The following is a 12218-nucleotide window of genomic DNA, read 5'->3' as shown; positions in this document are numbered from 1 at the left end:
TTCATGACTTGATAACCTCCCAAAGGCGCCATTTCCTAATACCATCACACTGGGCATTAGGATTTCAATGTACGGAATTTAGGGGTCACACCAACATTCAATGTGTAGCAAGTGGGAAATAGAACCTATGTCTTTTGACTATTATTCCTGTGATGTCTTTATGTCTTACTATGCTGGCTTTCTTTCCCATATTGAAAATATTTGAGGGGTGCCTGGGTGGCTCAGTTGGTTGGGCATCTGACTCTTCATTTCAGCTCAGGTCATGATCTCAGGGTCGTGGGATCAAGCCGCATGTTAGGTTCTGCACTCATTCTGCTTGAGATTCTCTCTCTCCCTCCCTCTGCCCCGCCCCCTGCACTTACTCTCTCAAATAATAAGTAAGTCTTCAAAAAAAAAGAAAAGAGAACATTTGAGGATCTCTTCTATAGTATGCTAAAGAGCCAGGTGTGGAAGTGAGAAACATAAATCATACGTGTGGAAACTTCTTTGGCAGATAGAATTATAAAAATTTGTGAAAACTATTAAATTTTGTACTTTAAGGGTAGATTTTTAGATTGTTATAATTATTGAGAGGCAGTTAATTAACCACAAAGTGACCAAGCTATTGCTATACCGATTTCATTAGGTTATAGTCAGAAGGTGATAGTTCTTTTAGAAAAATAAGATGCTGATTGTTACCTTTACACATAGAAATCAAAATTATCACATTTCAAACTATGAACAACTCAAACTCCTTAGATACAGTAAAATGTTTTAAATATTGTTTATAACTTGGCAATAGCAAAAACTTCAGAGTCTCATAAAATTATAGAGTATTTTCTTCTTCCATAGGTAACTTCTACACATATATCAACACTGCATGATTACAAATATTTAGATATAAAGAAAAACCCTGCAAAGCCAACATCACAATTATGTTTTAAAACCATGTCTCTTTTACTGCTCTTAAATGAATTGTAAATGTTTAATTGCAGCTTACACAAAATGATTCTGTGTTGAAAGCAGCATGTAATCAAGTACTAAAATGCTTCCCCTCTTGTAATGCACAGTGGTGCCTCAAATAACATCTTCTGAGAATAGAGTTGGTCTTGGAATCCGGCCACACCAGTGTTGGGTTGGAAGCAGTGATGGGTGAAAAGGAGGATTCAGAGAATAATTTTTAATATATTTGTGTGTGTGTGTGGAGTGGTGCTAAAGCTTGAGCAAACATAAGAGGAGAACTATTGTCTTTTCCACTCCAATTTTAAGATTCTGTTACCCTGAAATGAAGGAGCTGCCTGTCACTTTGGCCATTGGCAGCTATAAGTTCTGGGCTACTGGGAAAAAAAAAAAAATCAACTCAGGATAGAAAAGACTGTCTCCAAGGCAAGACAAGTGTTGTAAGCCAACTTGATTGGAGGAGAGTAGATAGTATCAGCTACTACTCCTTTTGAGCACGTTCTGTGTTAGGCAGTATGAGATAAGGTTGTTTATTATTACCAACAAACTTATGTGGATGTTACTATCTTACATTTTCTTATAAAGTCAGAAAAATTCATTGAGGCTAAATGAGTTTTTCAAGCCCACAAAACTATGGAATAATTAAACTGGGAATCCATCCTATGTACATATGGTTTGAGAGCTCTTGTTTTTTCCTCTATTCTGTGTACTACATGGTGTTGAGATCAAAATATCTTATTAAACTGCTATATTATTTTTACTTTTAGTAATTCTCTGAAATGGAAGGTTGTCATTGCAATATAATATTTTGTAATAATTCTTTCTCTTTCTTATGGTATATTATAATAAATAACTCACTTATCTTCCAACCTTGAAGCTTAGTTGGACTCATCATTGGGTCAGCTATAACCTTCACCCAAGACCAAAGACCTTGATAAGTTAACTATGATCCATTATGCCTAATGCAGTTGGAAAACTAATCTTCTTGTCCTAAGAATCTTTAAAACTGCTTTTATACTTATAAATGGAAGGCTTGAGAAATTTCTTATCTTCACATATGTTGTGCAGAGTGAGGAGCCCTTGGTCATTCCTGCCATGTTGTGTATCTTCAGGGCTTCTATAATCTCATAACCCAATGCCTTAGCATCGCTGCCCCTTTCCCTCATCTGATATACCTAGGTGTTTTCCAACAGGGATAGATGCACTTCATCACATGCTATTCAATATCTATCTGCTATGCCTCACAGGATTCCTAATTATAGCTCCTCTTCTTACTGTATAAAGCTAAGAAAAGTTACCCAAGAATCCCCCACACTCAGCTAGCAAGATCACAGATCATTTCTGCATACTGACAGGGGCCACACAAGCCCAGGAAACCCAGATAGAACCCTGCCAGATAGGGAAGGAACATGTACACATGCAGATCAGTGGGATTTACATAATGACTAAACAGTAAAATTTTTAAAGGTCTGTTAAGAAACAGGAAAGAAAGAACTTAATTTTGTCAAAGAACAAGATGTTGTCATTTATAAGGGAAGAATTTGAGGTGAAATAAGATCAGTAATGTGGAGCTACTGAGAAGAGGAGGATACTCCCTGCCTAACCCCTTATTTTATATTGTCTTTTCACTGGACCATCTTCTGGGGTATCTGGAGGCAGTGCAGCAGGCTAATGGAAAGAGCCTTTGCCTTACAGTCTGAGGTCATGGATTTAGGTCTCAGCTCTACTATGTGTTTGACTTTGTGGAACGAATTCCTTCTCTTCTTTGAGCCTCAGTTGATAATAGTTGTAAAATAGAGGCAGCACAACCTGCTTTACCTACTTCACAGGCATTTGTGATGGTAAAGTGGGAAAGTATTTTGTTAATTTTAAGCTAGTATTAGCAGGACTGGCTGCATAAATTGTGGAGCCCAGTGCAAAATTAAAATGCAGGGCCACTTGTTCAAAAACCATTAAGAATTGTAAGATAGTGCTAGCAGAACTTAAACCAAAAACAGGTCCTTCCAAGCATGAGTTGTAAGCCCATGAAGCCAGCCCTGAGTATTAACACTAATACAGGATTCCCCTCCTTGCTCCACTCCTTGTCCTACTGCTGCTGTAAGAATTAAGAGAGTGTCCTCTCTCACTGCAGTAGGAAAGCTGCTTTGTCTTTCTGATGTCCTCCTTGCTTACAGTGCATTTTACCTTAGAAGGAAGTACTGAGGAATGATACAAGTGAATAGGAAGTTAGACTTCATTAAACTGTATCACTACACTTCTGGTACAGTAGGGGTTAAACAAGCTTGATCCAGGTGGTACTTCTCTAATGATGGTTCATTATTGTTAAGTCTTTCCATGGGGAACTGAATTATGAGTTTTCAGTCGGCAGCTTTTAGAACATAGCTTACTCTTTGGTTGGGACCTCCCTGTACTTCCCCCAGCCAACCAGCTGCCACGTTAGGAGAGAATGTGGGGTAGTTGCCTGAAAAATTCCAGTTCAGCCTTCTCTCCAAGGACATTTGGTCCTTCCACAGGGAAATCATTAGTTATCCGTTTGAGCCTAGAGCTGCCAAGAGCACTAATAATGTCTCTGGAAAGTTGTGGTATAGACATACAAGAAATGGAAAAAATCCAATAAGTTGATTCCCCTATGGAATGGCACAAAATTGTTTACTATAATCTGGGCTTCTTTCTAGTCCACTTTTAAATACAACTCATAAGATGCTTCTAGATCACAAAGGTTTTTTCTTGTTATTTGGCAGAAAATTCATTATTTATATATAAAGCTTCATTCCTTTGCATGGACTTAGATCCCTTACATTTCTACTACTTGTATTTTCTTCCTTACCATTGTACATCGCAAGTATTTGCTGCCTTCTTTGGTCCTTCTCAGTTACTGTAAAGACTGGCTGTACAAATTGTATGTTTTTTTCTTTTTCCATCAATCATTCTTGGTGTAATCATCACCATTGGTCATCTTGGAACACTTTCCTGTCACCTGCTATGTGTTGCTGAACTGGTCCAAAGAGAATGAGAAACTTTTGGTTCTTCAGTTATAGGCATCTGTGCGTATCTCTGAATATTATTTTGAAATTGCCCCTAATTGGCCATTTTTTCCCCCCTGCCACATTTACTTCTATGAAGTAGTATACTTACTGGATACCAGAGAGAGTTAACCAGGAGGGATCGGTCAACAGTTCCCAAATCAGAAAGTTAAAACAAGAAAACCATGCACTGAATTTTACAGTTAGGGGATCAGTCTCCAGTCTATTCCCACTTTCAGTTTGCTCAGTGCAGTGCTCTTGAGGCAATGTCTCTGTCGGTGTGGGAGTCGTTGAGATGCACTGCTTGTATCTCTCTTTTAAAAAGGAATTTATTCTTCAGCTTAAAAGCATGCATCCAACGATAGCACCTTTGGGATCTCCCATGGCATTCAGGCATTGTTCCCAAGTGGCTCTCGGCGTATCACTGAACATGGAGGGGTGCTAGTATCTGGCCATTTGTGTCTATGGAACTCCTCTACTGGGCATTCTTTTCTCCAGCAAACCCTGTCAGATTGGCTTTGGCTTTGTGGATCTGTATCACGGCCTGAGGCTCACCTGCCCAGCCCTGTTTTCCTCCTTTTACAGGAAAGGATCTGAAGACTTTTCCTGCTCAATCTGGTTTCTCTCACTTAATCTTTCATGAACATTATCACAAAATAATCCAATTAATTCTGAACAAAGAAGAGATCCTATGAGCTATCAGCATGATTCACTTAGCTGGCTGTTTTGGTATAACTCCATTGTTTCAGTTCCTATTTCCTTGAGGCCTCATTGAGGCCGCCTCCGTCACCTCAAGCAGGGATCTGGCTTCTCTAGCACGAAGGTGAGGGACATAGAATCCTGTGGCATCCTTAGCATATGCCGAAGGGGTAGGTGACACCACCAAGATGTAGAGAATTAATTCCTCATGGTGTGAACATTGCCTGTTTAGGAGGCATGAGCCAGGATAAAAAAGGGTCAGCAAAGAAATTACTTCCTTCTCCTTTTTCTCTGGACTGTTTGGAAACACAGTAGTCCTACACATCTCTCTAAAGCCATCCAGGGAGACTGAGCAATCGATGGACCTTGCTACAGAGCTATGGGCAATTAATAATGTATTCCCTTATATGTTCTTTCCCTCTTCTAGTAACTTTTTCTTTTATCCCTGCTGCACTGGAATTGCTCTTCTCAGTAAGATGTTAGCAATGCATTTTTGACTTAGTCTTTCTAGGGAAATTGGATTGAGACAGGCATTATTGAATAGTTGCTATTATTATTGGTATTCTTCCACCTACCCAAGACTCTAGAATTCACTACATTATTCAGACCACCTTGCTATGCAGCCCAGCATAACATCTCTACTTGTTAAAAAGGAACAACATGCTCACAACATTTTAGAGACATCCTAGCAGTTCTAACAAAGAAGGATTCAAAGACATCTGCTAGTGACTAGTTATATGTTTGTATAACTGATTCTCAGTCTCTTTGGGCATAACATATTGCACTGTGGTTTGCAATTTCTATTAGATTTTTATAGTCATTTTAATGATAGATTTTTCTATTTTTATTCCATCCACACGTGTACATTGAGAATGGAGGGCCTTTAGTGTCCTAGCTTGGTATTTGAATATTTTCTTTGGACATTTGGGAGTCACTGGAGGTTGTAGAGTAATTAAGTGTATAGTAGAGCTTTATGGAGATTAATCTGGAGGTGCATGGGATTCTAAAGGGAAGAGTAGATGGCACATGTGAAAGGCTATAGACAGCTGGACATTGATGTTAAAAACACATCCCTGTAGAGATGGGGAGGATCCCAAACAATTCTCAAACTTGGAAGTAAGAGGAGGGAAGCTGGAAGAATTTGGTAAATGTTGTACCCCAAGGAGTCACCGTATTGTATAAATCTCCATTCTTCATTCCTTAGGGGTAAGATGAAGACAACCATGTATTTATTTGAACATTTATTAAACACCTGCCGTGTGTCCATGCAAGGAATTTTACATGCATAATAACATTTAGCCCTCCTGGGGCGCCTGGGTGGCTCAGTCAGTTAAGCATCTGACTTCGGCTCAGGTAGTGATCTCGCGGTCCTGGGATCAAGCCCCGAGTTGGGCTCCCTGCTTTGTGGGGAATCTGCTTGTCTGCTTCTCCCTCTCCCTCTGCCTCTCTCCCTGCTCGTGCTCTTTCTGTCTCTCTCTCAAATAAATAAATAAATCCTTTAAAAAAATAGCATTTAGCCCTCTTAACCATGTGTAATGTATGTATTCTTACTCCCTTTCTTTCTTTTCTTTTTTTTTTTTTGAAGATTTTATTTATATATTTGGCAGAGAGAGAGCAATCGAGCACACAAGTAGGGGAAGCTGCAGGCAGAGGGAGAAGCAGGCTTCCCGCTGAGCGAGGAGCCCGATGCGGGACTCCATCCCAGGTGCCTGGGATCATGACCTGAGCCGAAGGCAGCTGCCCAACCAACTGAGCCACCCAGGTGTCCCTCTTACTCCCCTTCATAAATGAGGAAAGTCATACTCAAAGTGTTAAGCACTCAATGTTGCATACCTTCTCTGTGGCCAAGCCAGAATTTAAACCAGAGTTTTCTGACTCTAATGCCTGTGCTGTCTATACCATGCCACACAGCCTGTCACATACAGTGTCTTCATGTTTGAAGACACTATGGGACCATACAAGCCAGTCTATAATCAAGATGTCAAAGTTGGCTAAAGATTTTCTTCTACCTTTTCCTTTTTCTTAGAGATATGAGTAATACCTATCTTTGACATGTCAAAAACAGGATATTATCCAGATCCTCCATGAAGACTGACAGCATGTTGATGGCGATGTTTTTACGCTCTAGGACCAAGGCATCTGAACAACCTTTGTCTAAAATGTAAGAAGAAATTATTGCAGTAACAATATACAGTTTCCAGATAGAAAGCTCATTTCTTAGCGTGTGGTATATGCTGTTTTCTTTCTTGGTAATTTTTTTCAATAAGTTTATAACGGAGCTGCCTTAGCCACTTTTTCTGTAGCAGAGCTGTTACTGTGTGTGATACTCATGGTGTCTTTACTTTAGCTATCATGACTCTACTGAACTTAGGAAATACTCCAAGAATGAGTAAAACTGTTTATAGGCTTGCCAGTGCAGCTGCAGGGGAGTTGAAGTAATTTCCCATAGCATCATACTAAATGCTGTTTTTACTAAAGTAAGCAAATAGTTAATAGAATTAAACAGTATTTTTTTCTTCTGTCAGAAAAATTATCATAATTCTATAAAATAACATATTCAGACTAATACTAGCATGTTATTCCACAGCATGCGGGAGCTCTCATACTTTCAAGAGTGAGAAGGAAATGCATCTTGGGGAGGGAACCAGATTCTCTCAATCTTTGCTGAGCTCATTATGAGCTTTCCTGTCCTTCTTGGTTCTAACAGTTTGCTACATTATTATTTAATCACGTTGCAGATTCATCTTATTCTAAGTAAACCATAAGGATAAGTTTCATAATTGATTAGAGATGATTCTTTACTTTGTGTGAATATTCGCTATACAATGACTTTGAAGAGTTTATTGAAAAGAGAATTCTTTGTAAAGCCATCTGTTTGTGATACACACTTGAGGGAATACTGCCCATCCTTGACATTTCAATGATGCATGCATATAAGTTGGTGACCATAGCTCCAGGAGCCATTGGGGCAAGCTCCAAATTAGGCAGGAGCCCTGCTCACTCTTGTCTCTACTGCTCAATTCCATATTGGATCTTCTTCATCCATACAGACCATTATCCCCTTACAGAACTCAGTTGGCTCCCCATGTTTGTGTATATGTGTGTGTGTGTGTGTGCATGCGTGCATGCACATGTGTGTGGAATCTGTTTTCCTGCCTCACTAGACTGTAAACTCCATGAGGGTAGGGTTTGTGAATGGTTCTGTTGATCACAGTATCCCGAGAGCCTAGTCCAGTACCTGGTACGTGGAAGATACTCAGCAGAAATGTACTCATTCGGTCACTTATTCTTTAATTTGTCTCACATGTATTGAGTGCCTTCGATAAGACAGTCACTGGTCTAGGTATTGGAGTTAAATGAGATGTTAATATGTGTGTGTATGTTTGAGTGTATAGATTTTTCTACAGTTTCAGATCCAGATACTTCTGAGGAATCTGTAGCATTGATCCCAAAGGCCGTATTGTAGGATCATTTGGTAGTTCAAGTCACTGATGGAGCTCTTGTCACTATTATTCAGTGGGTGGGAGAGCCTCTTTTCTGGCACTAATGTGGATAGTCTGTGTATTAGAAGGTTAAATGTATATCTGGCATTTAAATTTAAAATATAATTTTGTTTAAGTAACGTTTAAAATTGCCCTTAAATATTTTAAGTCTAGTAGTAGCACTGTAAGCTAGCAACGTATGACTCCCCAAAGAGAGTCCCAGGCATGGTTCTAGATGCAAAGGGACATAGCAGTCATGTTGGGGCACACAGAGTCTGTGAAGGGGACAGGAGGGGGCCTGGGCAGAGCACCCACAGTGTCCACTACACCAGAGCTCTTGGCGTTAGCACAGAAGTGGTATGGCAGGGGATGGGGAGAAAATGGACTTATCTCTGTTATTAAGATAAGGTGTTCCAGACAAGTTTAATTTAGTTAATAAATGGAACATAGCCTTATTCTGATAGCCCCAGAGAAATGTTTGCTAGACTAAATGGTTAGAATGCAACAGATTCATAAAATAGAGACTTTGCTTTTCTATTTTGTAAAGTGAGGCTCCCCTTTAATGGTTTACATGTTTACCTAGTACTTTAATAACTGGAATAGTAAGAGCTCTCTTCTTTCTTCTTTGATAGACCCACCTAGAGTTAGGAATTCATTGCCTTAGACAAACAGTCTGTAATATGTAGGACTAGATTTTCTCTTCTATACCTCATTCTAATGGTGTTTGAGGAAATTTACCTTTACTCAGCAGGCACTGAAATAACTGAACACTTTGATTGATGTAGTAAAAAATCCAGGCAGAGAGTTGTTTGGTGTAGGGAGTTAAGCCCTTGTCATGCAGGATATGTATTCTATGGGAACAGGGCCACAATAGTAGAAGTGTAAACCTACAAACACAGTGTATGAACATTCATTGGAGCAGAAGCCATTAAAGTGACAATTAGTTGTAAACAAACTGTGTGTTTAAACTGGAAAAGGCGCATGTAATTTAGTACGTACAAGATAAAAGTTATTCTTTTCTTCTAAACTAAAGAATATTGTCAAATGTGGAATTCCTTTTAAGTTTTTACCAGTGTTATTAATGATCAGCACACCTATGTGCTCTAATTGCTAGGTACCTTGAACTTAGACATTATGTGGGAGAAAAAAGAAGTCTAAGGCTCGGTGTCTGTCCCTGAGAAGCCCTCAGCGGAGGTGAGAACAAGCACTGTGTACAGCGTGCACCTGTAAGAATAATAGCCATCAGTTATTTGGAGGGTCCTTGCTCCATGCCAGGTATCGTACCAGGTATTTTGCTTCTGTGATCAAATCTGATTCTCACCATAGAACTGCAGAGTAGGAATTATTATTCTCATTTTTGAAAAGAGGAAACAGGCTCAGAGAAACAAAATAATTTGATTATGGTAAAACAGTGTGTTAGTGCTTGATTAAGTATTCAAATCTGAACCCAAGCTGTCTTTTTACTAAACTGAGCTGCTTGTTAAGAGGAGTGTCAAGAAGTTTAAAGTCCAAATTGATCTGAGACTAGAGCAAGCAGGCAGAGACTGTCAGAAATGCATTTTTAAAAAGCCGTTTTTGAGGCAAAAGATCAATGAAGGAACAGTGTGTTGATTAGGGCCAACATTACAATATTGATGAGTAATATGGAGAAGCAGAAACTCTCAGTTTTTGTTTTGCTTTTGTCTTCTCTGTCAAATAGAATGATCTTCAAACCATAAGAGGGTAAAACAAACATTGGTTACAGGGGAATTATATCTATATGGGTGAACGTATTATGAGACAGCACCTAACAGATCTAAATGAGCTCAGGTCTCCTACGAGATGAAATATGCCCTTGAAGACTAGGACAGCTCAAACAGATCAGTATTCCTGTTATATTCTCATAGCACCCTGGATAGCAGTGTATATTATGGTTTGTAAGTCTATATCTGTTTGTGTGGTCATAGTAGTTATTAATTTTCTATCCAGACTCTGTGTCTGTTGTACTCCCTGCTGTTCCCTGGTGACTAACACAGTGCCAGGGACTTTGTTGGGACTTCAGCACACTGTCAAGGGATGAAGGGGTTCACTGAATTTTTGTAGGTGACCTCTGAGGAAACAGTGGGAACTGAAGAGGCCGATGACAATTCTGATTTTGAAAAGGATGTTGATGGCAAATGGGGACACTTTCAATAAGAAGTCACAAGCTGGTAGCATATAGGACAAATGAAGCTGGCAAGAATCTGTTGTCAGTACAGAAAAAGTTACTGAATCTGAATACTTTTAGGGGACATATATTTTATTGTTTATGTAGTTTCCACCTGCCTCCGCTGTGTTCTCCAATTTTATTCCCTGGTTAATTCTTGGAAGCATTTGTGGTTTAGAGTCCAACAGATTGCTGACATTGATCCTATGCAAAGTTTTAGAATACATCATTGCAAAGATGAATGGTTTGTAAAAAAATTTTAAAAAAATGGAGAAAAAAGAGTGATCTCTGAGACACAGGGCAAATAATTTCCAACTGACTCCTTTCTTAAATGGCGGTATTTAACAGAAAAGTGCAATAAATTGGGACAGTGGAAGCTAAAGGATCCTGTCAGGGTGTAACCTACTCAACATGTCTGTCAGTGATTGATGGTACTGATAAATCATGTCCAAATGAAATTTTCTAGCATCTTTCTAAATAATATACTTGAATGGCAGTTTTTTAATTTATTAATTTTAGTCAGTATTTTCAGACTTTCTATTTCTGTAGTTGAGGATCTATATTCTTAGCAGAATCAGAATAACATTCACGATCTAATATATTAAGTGACTGGGACAATGAATTTCTTAAAACAGGGTAAAGATAGAAGTTACCTCCCACAAAAAGATGTCGTTAAAAAAACAAAACAACTCTCCTACATAAAATATGGACATGTTTAAAAATTTCTCTACATTATCACGATCATTTCCACTCCTACTCAGTTTTTCTCCCTTCAATCTGTTTAAGGTTAGTTTAGAACATCTTAAGTTCCAAAGCAAAAGGGAGTATATTTCCTCATCTTTTTGCCACACTCATTTTAAAATAGTACACAGAGAGTAAGTTGCCGATGATCCTGATCAATGTGTTTGGTTCTGCTTCTACCTGAGGATGGATTTGATGATTCTGTTGGTATTGTACAAAGACTTTCGACAATGAACTGCCTGTGTGACCCTTAGAAAATCATGTCTCTGAACTTTTTTCTCCTTGGGAAGCATGGAGTTAATATTGCCTACCTTAAAGGGTTGTTGTGAAAATTATATGAGATTATATGTAACATCTACCTTATACAAAATGCTTATTATGTACTAGCACTGTGATAAGCTTATCAGATAAATTTATGTGTAATCCACAATAAAACAGATATTAGTTGGATTCTTTGCTTATGTTCCAGGAAAAATCAAATCTGTAAATCCAAAATCTTTCTAAAATTTCTCTTGATTTTCAAGGAGCATTCTCTAAGGGCTAACCCCACCTATTGTATCTTTCTTCATGGGAAATGATCGAATATGCTTAAAGGAATGACAGGTTCTTCTTCAGTCTCCTTGTCAGAGATCGCTCACACACCAATCATTTGTGAGTCAAGGGTGTGGTCCGGATGGTTTTGTTTTGTCATGGGAAAGAGTTCTATAGTGTGGTGTGAAATTTTACCTCTTTGCTGGCTACTGCCCATTCTCTCCCCTACTCCCTTATTTTTACTTCCTTTCTTCTTAGATTTTCCTTGGAACTTCAAATTGGTTGTCTTCTATTATGCAAAACTAAGTATCTTTTTTTAAGGTTTTGGTATCTGATATTCAGAGTCTTGAGATCCCACTTTTTACATCATCATTTGCCAAGGTAGCTTTCTTTTTTGAAAACAATCCTGCATTTATCAATGTACTGCATTCACATAGTTAAAAGTCAAATAGGGCTAATGAGTGTATTTTGCATGAAATATAGTCTCCTGTTCTATTCTTCCTCATTCTCAAGTTCTGCTGTCTTCATATATCAACTTCAGCTCTTTTACAGATTTATCTATGATTTTTCAATATCTTTATAAATATTTATACTTGTATTGCTATTTCTTAATTTACC

This window comes from Leptonychotes weddellii, chromosome 1, assembly GCF_054177405.1.
Source record: "Leptonychotes weddellii isolate Sample4059 chromosome 1, ASM5417740v2, whole genome shotgun sequence".
NCBI lineage: Eukaryota > Metazoa > Chordata > Mammalia > Carnivora > Phocidae > Leptonychotes > Leptonychotes weddellii.
This window is presented reverse-complemented; position numbering follows the sequence as displayed.